This window comes from Eubalaena glacialis, chromosome 19 (genome assembly GCF_028564815.1).
Source record: "Eubalaena glacialis isolate mEubGla1 chromosome 19, mEubGla1.1.hap2.+ XY, whole genome shotgun sequence".
Taxonomy (NCBI): domain Eukaryota; kingdom Metazoa; phylum Chordata; class Mammalia; order Artiodactyla; family Balaenidae; genus Eubalaena; species Eubalaena glacialis.
Window position 1 is genome coordinate 17191880 of NC_083734.1, and position 12200 is coordinate 17204079.

The window sequence follows — 12200 nt, forward strand, 5'->3', positions numbered from 1 at the left end:
GGCGTGTGTGTGTGTGTGTGTGTGTGTGTGTTGGTGCCCAGGTTGTCTGTAGTTTATCAGAAGCAGTAGTTTCAGGCTGGGGGAGCAGTGCTTGAAGTAGACTGATAATGCGTCCTCCCATGAGCATGGGATGGAGGGTTAGGGTTAGACCTCTGGGAAACTCTCTGTTGCATCCTGGGGGGTCTTGAGTGGTACCTACCCTCTGCAACTTCCAGAATAGCCATGAGAGCATGGGTTTCCTTTTCTCTGTGACTCACAGCTGGCTCTCGAGTCAAGTTCCCTGAGAGATCACGATTCAGCTAATTCTCTCCCCGGCTCCATTAATCTGAGCTGACTAAGCAAGAGCCACAGGCGGGGTAGAGACTGGGGATGCTCAAGACTGCAGTCATTCCTAAACAACCCAGCAGGCTTCCTTGCTTTAGCTTCTGTCCATCTCCTTGCCTTGGGCCTGGCCATGCTTAATAGGATCAGTTATGCTCCCAGCACCCCCCAAAAATATTGCCACTGCCTCCCTTTGGGGCCCTCTAAGGACGTCTCTTCATCTCCCCACTTGACCTGCCACACACCTGCAGTGTTGAGAGGTCCATCTGGACATCAGACTTGTCTTGTTGCACCTGAACTCATTTTTACTATTTGGCCAGCAACCAGCCTTTAAAGTTCAGATAGGATCAGGAAGCTGAGGGCTTCTCCAGGGATGATCCTATCCAATCCATTTTGTCCTGAACACTGGGAGAATGTGGAGGACATACCAGGACCTGGCGGGGGCACCGATGAGGGGTGTTGACCTCCAAAGGGGATCTCTGGTGTATGGAGAGATCCATCCTGGGGAGGTGGAAATGGTGTGGGATGGGAAGATGGAGTTAGGGATGAGGATGAAGTTGGGGCTGAGGAGGTGAGGGAGAAAGCAAAGAGAGAAATAAGGTGGTGGAGGTGGAGATGAAATTGGAGTTGGGGATGTGGATTGGATAGGAAGAGGGCTGGACTGGGGTTAGAGATGAGAATGGGGGTAGAGTTGGGTTGTGAAAGGAAAGAGAGGTGGAGTAGAGAGGTTATGGATAGGGAGGGGTGGAGGTTGGAGATGGGCACAGAGATGGAGGAAGGGGCAAAGGATGGGAAGGAATAAACTGGAAATACCAAAATCATTCAGGGACCTTTGATTGATGCTTCTGAGATCCACTCTCCCAGAGGTCATCTTGTCATTCCCCTGCTCCCGGGCATGTCGCCAGCCCAGCCACACCCATCATAGATCAATGGTTGCCTCTCCACTCAGGAAACCACCTCCTGTGGTCACATAGTCCAGCTAAACTCAATTTAAAATGCTGAAACATCTCTCTGAAGTCTAATGTCAATCTCTCCTGCTGCAGAAGCCAATCTCAGCTTGCTAAAAACTCCCTCCTGCAGGCCTCAGCAGGGACGCTGGGCTGTGACTGGGAAAGAAAGAGGGGAGGCCATATCTGCGGGACCTCTGTCCCTGGCATCCCTCTGTTATAGGGGAATAAGGGGAGGCAGGCAGAAATGTCTCCCAACAGCCCCCTTCTCATCAGAGTATGGAGCCAGAGAGACTAATAGAGGGGCAGCGGGCATGGGGCCTTATTTCTGTCCCTTCCTGTACACAAGGTCTTCAGAAATTTCAGTGTGACTTAGTAACAGTCTCTAGCTAGGTGCTTGAGCCCTGTGTGGGCAGTGGGGCCTCTGCCGGTCCATGAAGACTCAAGCTGGAAGGAGGGAGGTTAGACAGCAGGAAGGACTTCCTGGCAGAAAAGGATGGAGAGCCCATGGGAAGTGGTACTTTCTTAGAGGGCAGATGGAACTCTCCATGGGGGCTAAAGGAAGGCTTTCCCTGAGACCAAAGTGGGGACATAAGACATCTTCCCAGAAGGCAAGTGTCACCAGTGGGCTTCCCCCTTTGTCTTCAACTGTCCCAGGCCTTCTCCTGTCTCACAATGAATGAAGGCACAGCTGTTGGTTGGGGTCATATGGGATTAGTGTGTGGATGAGACAAAGATGGGGAGCAGGGAGGGTGCCCCAACCCTCTAGTTTTTCTCTTGCCTTCCCAGGAGCAGAATCAAGAAATAAAGTCCTTTACTGAAATAAAGTCCTTTGAGAACTCCCTGGCATTCCCGGGAGAACAGGTTCCTGGCCCTGGGAGGTGAGTGAGGCGCCGGGCCTGGGAGGGCAGCATGCCTCGGCAGGCCCTGGAGCCCGGAGCTGAGCTCCGCAGAGGCGGCATGGGCGGGGCCGGGCAGGGAGCTGAGAGGACATGTGCCTCTCCTCACAGCACCTTCGCTCCTGAGGACCAGAGCCTCCCCAGGACCCAGCCCCACTCTGGCCCTACCTGGCCCACCACGAGAGTGGGGTCCAGGAACAGAGGTGCTGCCCCCATCGGTTGGGGATGCCCTTCTACTGCCTGCGTCCTGGGGGTCAGGGAATGCCCAAGGTGGTAAAAGGGCCTGAGCTGGGCCCGACGGGGACAGGACTGGAGTGCAATGCCACCCACCCCTTCTCACCCTCCCATCAGCCCAGAGGAACTGGGTTTTATCAGCAGGGAAAAGAGAACCCTATGGGGGCAGGCAGAGCCGGATCCTGCAGCAGCAGAGACTTCAGACTCCAGGAAGGACTGACTTCAGGAGTGTGAGTGAATGCCCGAGTTTCCTCCCTCGGGATTAGGAAAGTGAGGAGGGGGCAGACCTGCCTGGCTTGGGAAACGACCAGCCTAGAGGCGGGTGGAATGGATGAGATGATTTCTCGAGAGGATGTGCCCTCTCCACCCAGGTCCTTTCCCGCTGACCAGCCGTGACGGGCCACAATGCACACACAAACATATCTTCCCCACACCTGTAGGTGCAGAGACAAGAGGCAAACACGCCCACTCATTCGAGTCTATTCTTAATCTAACTTGCTTCTTTGGACATTTGGGGAGGGCCTGGGGACTCCACGGGGAATGCCAGAACCTTACCTGATCAGATAGGGCGTGGGGAAAAGCCATGGGAGCCAGAGGGGTCTTCCTGCTGCTCTAGCCAGTTCCCTAAGGGCCTTTGCTCCCCAGACCCCCAATTCCAGGCGTCCAGGGTCTGAGACCTCCCTTCATATCCCAGGTTTGCTCACCAGGCCTCTTGGTTTCTGGGGTCTAGACCTCTGGGGGATTCTGCCTTGAGTGCAGCATCAGGTTGTGGCCATAGCACCTGTTCGCCACCTGTCTGCTTCTCCACCAGCTGCACCCTCTCCTTCCTGCAACCCAGTCCTCTGCGCAGGCCCAGGCATCTAGACCCCGGCTGAGGCTGCTTAGAGACAGTGAGTGATTCCTTGATCAACAGACACGCTTAGCACCAACTAGCCCCCAGAGCTGGGCTCTCCCTCTCCACTTGGAAAAGCCACTAAATTGGGAATCTGCCTCCCTGTCTTTCAGCTCTAGTTTTCCAATTTTAGCCCCTCTGTGTCCTTACTTTTTTCCAGCACGGGGTGGCTAAGCACACCCTCTCCAACACACAGAGACACACAGACAAAATCCACGAAACACCAGAACGAAAAACCACTCTACAGCAAGAAGGATTGAAGTTAGACAACCTGGAACAGGAAGAAGAGGGAGGAATAAGGAGGAGGGGGTCCTCCTTGCCCTCCAGGCACTCACCCCACTTCCTGATTCTCCCTTGAGCTGCAGCGAGAAGAAAGGGAGCACCCAGGTGCTCCCAGTCACTCCCAGGACCCATTAAAAAGGTAACCCCCCTCCCCATTCCCTGGCCCAGCCCTGCTGGCCTCCACGGCTGACTTGGGCCGGGTCTCCTCTTACCGCTCAGTGAAGCAGGTCGGCGTGGGGGCCGGGGTCTGGGGGGCCAGGAGCTCCGTCTGTCTATCAGTCCGTCAGCTCGGCCGTCCTGGGTCTGTGCTGACATCAGGTGAGGGGAGGCAGCTGCTGGGCGAGCCAATAATTATGATATCAGCTTCCCCTTGCCCCAAGGGGCTGATGCCAAAACGGGGAGAAGAGCAAGGTGACTAAGAACCTAGTTTGTTCCTTGGCTCTTGTTTGACAGGTACCGGCTCCTGTGCCCGCCCTGGCCACGCCCTGGTCCCCCACAACGCCTCCCTCCTCCTGGACCAGGCTGGGCCCCTTGGGCCCAGCCTGTGGCCTGTGGCGGAGGGGGCTGTCCTGTGGCCCCTCCCTGCACCGCAGAACAGGGATGTCAGCCCCCATGGGTGGGGCACAGGCCTGTCGGGACATGCACACGTGTGTCAGGAGAGCTGGGCCACCGCATGTGCGTTCACGGAGCTGGCGAGGGGGTTCTGGGGAGCAGTTTCGGGTGGCAGCCCGGGGTTCTCAGGCCTGCCATGGACAGGCAATAGTTGTGACCCCTTGAGGGCCAGGCACAAGCATAGGTTTGCTGGGGACTGTCTGTCCACGAGGTCCAGCCATCTGCCTGTCTCTCTACAGTCCCTCTGACACCTTCAGGGTGTCTCCCTGGGTGTGTGGGTGTGTGCACCCACATGTACATGTGTCCGTGACTTCCTCTGTGTGTCTGTGGGTATGTGAGTGTCTCCGTGTGTTCGCACATTTGTCTTCTGGGTTGCTGTGCGTCTGCGTCTATGTCTTTCCCCATGTCTGTGTGTGGATCTGTGTCCCTTTATCCAGGCCTGTGTCCGTGCCCTCTTGTGTGTCATCTGTGTGTGTACACCCTTGTGTCTGTACACATGTCTCTGGTCTGGGTCAATAATCCTGCCCTGTGTGTGTATCCGTGTGTCTGAGCAGGTAGAGATGGGGGCCCCTGTTCTGTGTCGTGATCCCACGGCCACTCTTTATGGTCTGGAGGATGGAAACAGAAATTTATGTGGTTGTGGCCCCGGTCCTGGCCCCCTCAGAGTGGACCCTGTGGCTCAGAGTCCCCACTGGAGGTGGAGTGCCTGGAGAGCCCTGGCAACTGGTCCCCACTGCTCCCGCCAGGACCCAGGCTCCCGGCCCAGACCTTGTCCCCACCTCCTACTCACTGTTCCCTTTTCATCTTCTTTGCCCCGTCCCTGTCTCCTATCCCCGGCCATTCTTTCCCTCCTCTCCCTCCCCCTTGTTCTGGCCTCTAAGCCCACCTATATCTCCTCCTAGAACTAAAGGCTCCAGGTATGTAGTGGTAGAGAGCCCAGCAAAGCCTGGGATTTGTCTTCTGGCCGGAGAGTGTGGATAGGTCAGCTCCGCCCTACTTACTCTGTCTCATTCCAAGGAGGGAAGTAATGTCAACCTCGGCAGGGGGTTCCTGGTGGTCATCTGGCACCAGTGTAGAGTAGACTAAAACATTTGGAGACTTCTTGGTCTAGGCAGGGAATATCCATTTCAAAAAGAGGGTGCTGAGGCAGATACAATGAACTCATCTGTGAGTGAGGTTAGCTGTGTCATCTTCCATACTTACCACTCTGTGCCTCAGTTTTCTCATCTGTTAACAAAGGAATGATATTAGTCACCCACAGAATTGTTGTGGATTAAATAAGACTATGTTTAAAGTTCTCAACACTATCCCTGGTATATAGTAGATGTTCAACAGACATGTGCCCCCTTTCTATTTATCAAGCCCAGTGGTGCTGGGTGGGAAATGAGGATGTGCTGGCTTGCCTGCTTGGGTATAGGAGTTGTGTTCTGGGGCTAGAACAGGAGACCTGACTTAATCCACCTTTCTCTAGGACTCATATTAGCAATAAAAGCCCTGCTCCCTTAACCTGATAACCAGTGGAGTTTCACAGTGAAAGGGCGGCTGTCAGGACCTTCTAGTGTGTTTGCTAATTGCTCCTATCTGATGTATACAGGGTTAATTGTTTTCTAGACTCACAGGTATTTCATTATGGATACTCTGGCCAGAGAACCAATAAAGTTGTAAATTGGAGGCTGCTACCATTGCTATCAAATCAACATTACTCTGAAGGTCCCAACCAGTGCGATAAGATAAGAAAAAGAAATGAGACATACATATGAGAAGGAAAGAGGCAAGCTCTTCAAGAATTACAAATGATGTGATTGTTTACTTAGGAAATCCAAGATAATCAACTATAAAACTATTAGAACTAGTGAGAGAATTTAGCAAGGTAGCAGAATATATGTTAAGTATAGAAAAATCAAAACCACTTCTATACAACTAAAACAACCAACTGGAAAGTATAAGGAGGGACTTCCCTGGTGGCGCAGTGGTTAAGAATCTGCCTGCCAATGCAGGGGACACGGGTATGAGCCCTGGTCCGGGAAGATCCCACATGCCGCGGAACACCTAAGCCCATGCGCCACAACTACTGAGCCTGCGCTCTAGAGCCTGCAAGCCACAACTACTGAAGCCTGTGCGCCTAGAGCCCGTGCTCCACAACAAGAGAAGCCACCGCAATGAGAAGCCCACGCACCGCAACGAGTAGCCCCTGCTCGCAGCAACTACAGAAAGCCCGCGTGCAGCAATGAAGACCCAATGCAGCCAAAAATACATAAATTAATTTAAAAAAAAAAAGAAAGTATAAGGAGACAAAAGATCCAATTCACAATAGCAACAACATTACAAAATACCCAGGACTAAACTTAATAAAAAGTACATAAAACCTACATGAAGAAAACAACAGAACTTTACTGACAGACATATAATAAACTGAATAAATATAAAGGCGTATCATGTTCCTGAATTGGAAAGCTCAATATAATATTGTAAAGATGGCCATTCTGCTCTAAATAATCTATAAACTAAATGTAATTTATTTTTTTTAAATTAATTTATTTATTTTTGGCTGTGTTGGGTCTTCATTGCTGCGCGTGGGCTTTCTCTAGGTGCAGTGAGCGGGGGCTACTCTTCATTGCGGAGTGCAGGCTTCTCATTGCGGTGGCTTCTCTTGCTGCAGACCACGGGCTCTAGGCACGTAGGCTTCAGTAGTTGTGGCACGTGGGCTCTAGAGCTCAGGCGCAGTAGTTGTGGCACACGGGCTTAGGTGCTCCGTGGCATGTGGGATCTTCCCAGACCAGGGATCGAACCCGTGTCCCCTGCATTGGCAGGGCAGATTCTTAACCACTGCGCCACCAGGGAAGCCCCTAAACTAAATGTAATTTAAATCAAAAGTCTAATTCCCCACTCCCCGAACTTGACAAGTTGATTTTTTTTTTTTTTGGCAACGCTGCGTGGCTTGCGAGATCTTAGTTCCCTGACCAGGGATCAAACCTGGGCCAGGGCAGTGAGAGCGCTGAGTCCTAACTGAATTCCTTTTTAAAGTTTAGGGAAGAGTGGGACTTCCCTGGCAGTCCAGTGGTTAAGACTCCACGCTTCCACTGCAGGGGACGTGGGTTGGATCCCTGGTTGGGGAACTAAGATCCCACATGCTGTGTGGTGTGGCCAAAAAGTAAAAAAAAAAAAAAAAGTATATATCTATATATCTATATATATAGATATATACACATATATATATATACACATATATATATAGTTTAGGGGAGAGTAAATACATGATAATAGCTTAGAAGTTTTTGAAAAAGAAGACTAATAGAGGGAACTTGCCTTGCTAGATTTCAAAATGTTCAATAATGCTTCTGCAATTAAAACAGTGTGATCTTGGTGCAAATTAACAAATAAATTAATGGAAGATAATAGAGTCCAGAATAAACTTAGGTATTTGTGAGAATTTGGTATATGATAATAACATATTTTAAAGCAGTAGTAAAGTATAAAAATTCAATAAGTGAACTTGGGATAGTGAGTTTTCCATCTGAAAGAAATAAAGTTAAATCTTACTTCATGCTATACATTAAAAAATCCAAAGCAGAAACTAACACACCATTGTAAAGCAATTATACGCCAATAAAGATGTTAAAAATAAATTAAAAAAAAAATCCAGATGGATTAAAGATCTAATGTAAAAGGAAAACCATCAAATAAATAGAAAAATATAGGAAACATTTTTATAATTATGGAATGGAGAATTCATTTTTAAAGCATGACATCAAGTGCAGAAAACATAAAGAAATGTTTGTTGATTACGTAAAAAACTAAATATTTCATTAGGGCAAAATATACCATAAATGAAGTTGAAAGACAAAAAACAGCCTGGAAGAAAGTTTTGCAACATATGTAACAGACAAAGGGTTAATATTCATAATATATAAAGAGCTCCTCTAAGTAAATAAGAAGAAAGACAGTCTCACAGAAAAATGGACAAAGTACATGAATAAGCAATTCACAGATAAAATACAAATGGCCAATAAACAAATGAAAAGTTTTCAACTTCATTAAAAATCAAGGAAAGGCAAATGAATTTAGGGGCCAAGTGTCCCAGGGAGACTCTGATGGTTTGGCAGGAGAGTCTGTGGTTTTCACCTTCCTACAGTGAGACTCTGATGGCTGAGATGAACTTCTTTCCCTCCTGAGACAGGATCCCACCTCTGCCCCAGGAATGGGTGCGGGCTCTGACTCCCTCTTTCCTTTGGGAAGTACTACTTCCTCATTGCATGCAGTTGGGAGTAGAAGCAGGAGCCTTGGGAATTGAGACTGAAAGAGGATTTGTGAGGTCATTCTTCTCATTCTCGGCCTCCAGACAGGACCATCCTCTCCTTTTCTCATCCTCTCCAGCCCCTCAGAGTTCTCTCCTAGACCCAGAAAGTCTATCCTGGTGTCTACCCTCAATTCTAGCTATTGCAAGGTCGTCTCTGCTCCCCTTGGAAGCTGCTTCCATCTGGAGGTTTGGTCCCACACACTCCATCACCCTAATTTCAGGACCTGCCGATGTAGCTGAGCTGGGCTCTGGCCTGGACGGGCTGTAGCTTGGTGTTTAAACAGACTGGAACCAGGGGAAGATTTGTCTCTCTGGAGACTGGAGGTCAGAACCGGTTCACTGTCTGTTGCTGAGCTCTGCCTAGGGCTGGGCTGCTCTGAGCCAGCAGCAGCCCTGACTAGGGAGGGAAATCTCTCTGGCCACTGTCTGCCATGAGGCAGTCTGGTGTCCCCAGGGAGAAGGAAGAGTGTTTCCACTCTTGGGAGTCCCAGTGTGATGGAAGGGGGGGCTCCCTCCTAGCACCCCATGTCAGGACTGGCTATCTTCTGTCCACTTGTGTGTGTGTGTGTGTGTGTGTGTATGTATGTTTTAAGAGAATGTGAGCTTCTTTTTTAATTAAAAAAAATTTATTCATTTATTTATTTTTGGCCACTGCACAGCATGTGGGATCTTAGTTCCCTGACCAGGGATCAAACCCGGGCCCACGGCAGTGGAAGCGCAGAATCCTAACCACTGGACAGCCAGGGAAGTCCCTGTCTACTTGTGTTCATGTGAGCTGAACTTGTCTTCCAAAAGTGAGTTCCCAAGACTGAGCCTGCCACTTCCCAGGCCTTCCAAGTCTCACTCCATTGGCGTGGAAGACCCTAAGAACATCTGCAGAGGGACAGGGCCCAAGCATGGCTGTCAGGAGGCCCTGAGGCCCAAGGACCCCAGGTCAAGGAAGGGCTGGAGAGGTCTGGAGTTAGTCAGGACGGGCTTCCTGGGGGAGAGCAGGCAGCTCCTTGGCTGTAGATGATCAGAGGAGCACTGGCCAGGGCCGTGGAAGGTGTGTGACAAGGGCGCTGGGTTGGGAGGTCTGAGCCAGTTCTGGGTGGCTGACCCTCTGGGAAATCCAGGGAGTTTCCATGCTGAGAGCTTGGTGGGGGGGGGGACCAGTGGTGAGGGTTGTAGCTAGAGTCCTGCTGGGTGGGGAGGGCAGGCTTCTCCTGTCTCACCTTAATCCCTCCTGCTGCAGGAGGCATGGTTGTGGAGATGGGGAGGAGCAATGCCGGGGGGTGTGTGTGTGTGTGACTGTGAGTGTGCAAGTATTTACATCTCTGTTACCATACTCACATGTGTCTCCATGGGTGTGCATTAAGTCTGTGGAGCTATAATGTGATGCTGGGCGTGTCTGTGCCAGAATCTGTGTCTCAGTGTGTGTGAGCTTCTCTGTACTTCTGGGAACACTCAGGTCTGACACTGTGTGCATGGGCATCCGTGTTTATGTGAGTGTCTGAGTGAGTGTTTGTACAAATGTCTGTGACTGTGTATTTGTGTGTGTGTCCATGAATGACTCTGGGTGTCTGAAGGGCTATGAGTACCTGTGAGTGTGTAACTATGTACGCAGGTGTCTGTGCATGTCTATGTGTTGTCCTCTGTGTGACCCAGGAATCAGTGGTTCTGTGTATAGGTGTTTGTGGGTCTCCCCACCTTTAAGAGCAGCTCTTTTGAATCCCTGTCACAATCTTCCCAATCAGGCTGCTCCATATGCCCCCAACTGCATCCCCTCCTCTCCCCCTTCCTTTCCCTGAGGTTGAGGCTCACCCTTTTAAGGCCCCTACTAAAACCTCTTGGCTCTGCTAATCGTGACTAATGGGGCCCAGACTGGGTGGAGGCTGCAGGGGGCACCCTCTCCAGGCTGGCACCCACCAAAACCTCACCCATCCCAGTCCTACCCCATCCCTCACCCTGCACCCCTGGCTGCACTGCCCACCCACCTGCACAGCTCATCCCTCCCATTTCATGAAGCAGCCTCCCCTCTGAGACTTTGGGGAGACAGGGGAGTCATGGCCTGAGCCCCCAAGGGACCTACTCTGGGGTTGAGGATCCTAACCCACAGAGCTTCCCTTGACCTAAAGCCCAAGTCAAGGTGAACCCAGAGAGGGGGATCAATATCCCTACTCCCACCTTCTGCATCCCCCTAACAAGCACACATGCCAGGTTTCTCCTTAAAAAACTTGTCTTGATAGCTCTTTGCTGGGCCTTCTGGCTGCTACGGTTCTCTGGGGCTGGGGCTGGGGCTGGCCAGCAGGAAGAGGCGGGAGGGAAACAGGGACATTCCCAGGGCCCTAGGGGACAGGGGCAGGGGAAAACTGGGCCTATCTGATGAGCCTAAAAGGTGACATTGGCTCAAGGTCACATAGCACTTCACACACAGCAGTCTGGAAGAGGGCTTTGAGGGCAGACTTCTCTCCAGGAGCAAGAAGCCCCCCATCCTTCTGATATATTCATTCATTCATACAACAGTCACCGTACCAGGCCCTGTGCTAGGAACTAGGGACGCAGCCGCATCAGGCAGACTGTCCTCAAGTTGTTCCGGCCTCATTGATCTTCTCTAGCAACGGGAAGGTCACTACCATAGAAGTTTTTGAGTCCCAGCACTGCGCAAGTTCAGCTCGTAGGAGACACTCAAAACCCCTTGCTACCTTCCTGGAAGCCATGGGGGGAAGGGGTGTGAGTGGCCAGGCAGAGAGGGCATAGACCCCCATCCCCGCAGAGCCCCATCCACCTGCAGCCCAGAGTGTGTGTGCCCAGGAGGGGCTGAGCTGCTAGGCCGCCTGCACGCACCTGACCTGGGTTGACGGCCCTTTCTTCAAGGGCCCAGTCCGTGCTTCTTTATTGCCCAGCTAATGGCAGTGATTAGGACAAGAGGTGCCGCCTGCCTCCCGTATGCCCTCCCGCCTGCTGAGGAGGATGGATTCTAAGCACCTGGGGGGGAGCCTGCCCCGAGCCCTGCCAGGGCACCCACCATAGCAGACCCCTCCACCCTTAGGCCAGTTTCCATCCACCTCCTCGCCTGAGAAGGAAGGCAGGGCCGGCCCAGTCCTCATCCCGTGGGGCTGCTGTGCGATCTCAGCCCCCATCTGCCCCTCTCTGAGCCAGACTGAAGGGGAAGTGGAGAGGTCCAAAGGGGAGCTGAGAACAGTGGAGGGCCATGTGTCCCCTAGGAAGCACACCTATCTCTTCCCCAGCCAGGGCTGGACTGTGGGTACCAAACCAGGGTCCCGAAGAAAGTAGCAGCAGAGGGTCCTCCTTGCAGATGGGGCTGGGGCTACTCCTTAGGAACCCACTACGGGTAAGCCACTGGTGGAGTCCCACCACTCTGGGCCTGGCCCACTCCCAATGGAGGGGGCTATCGCCTGGGGCCTTGTGGGGGGTCCGAGTGTGGGTCTGGGTGGGAGCTGTGATTTATGACTGTGCTTCATGAGTGAAGAATGCCAGCCTGGGGGTCTGGGATGGGGGCAGGGCCCCTCTCCTGACACTCCTCATTCTGCTGGAGGTCTGGCATGTCCTGTCAGGATCTCCTGTGCCCTGGGGGCAGCCATGTTCTCCGCCATGCAGCGGCCCCCTCCCCCCAGCCCTCAAACCCCCAGCTCTGTGAGTACTGAGTGCAGGCCCGGCCCAGGGGGGAAATCCAGAATTAAATCCTTTCTGGTTTTCTTTCTTCACGACTCATT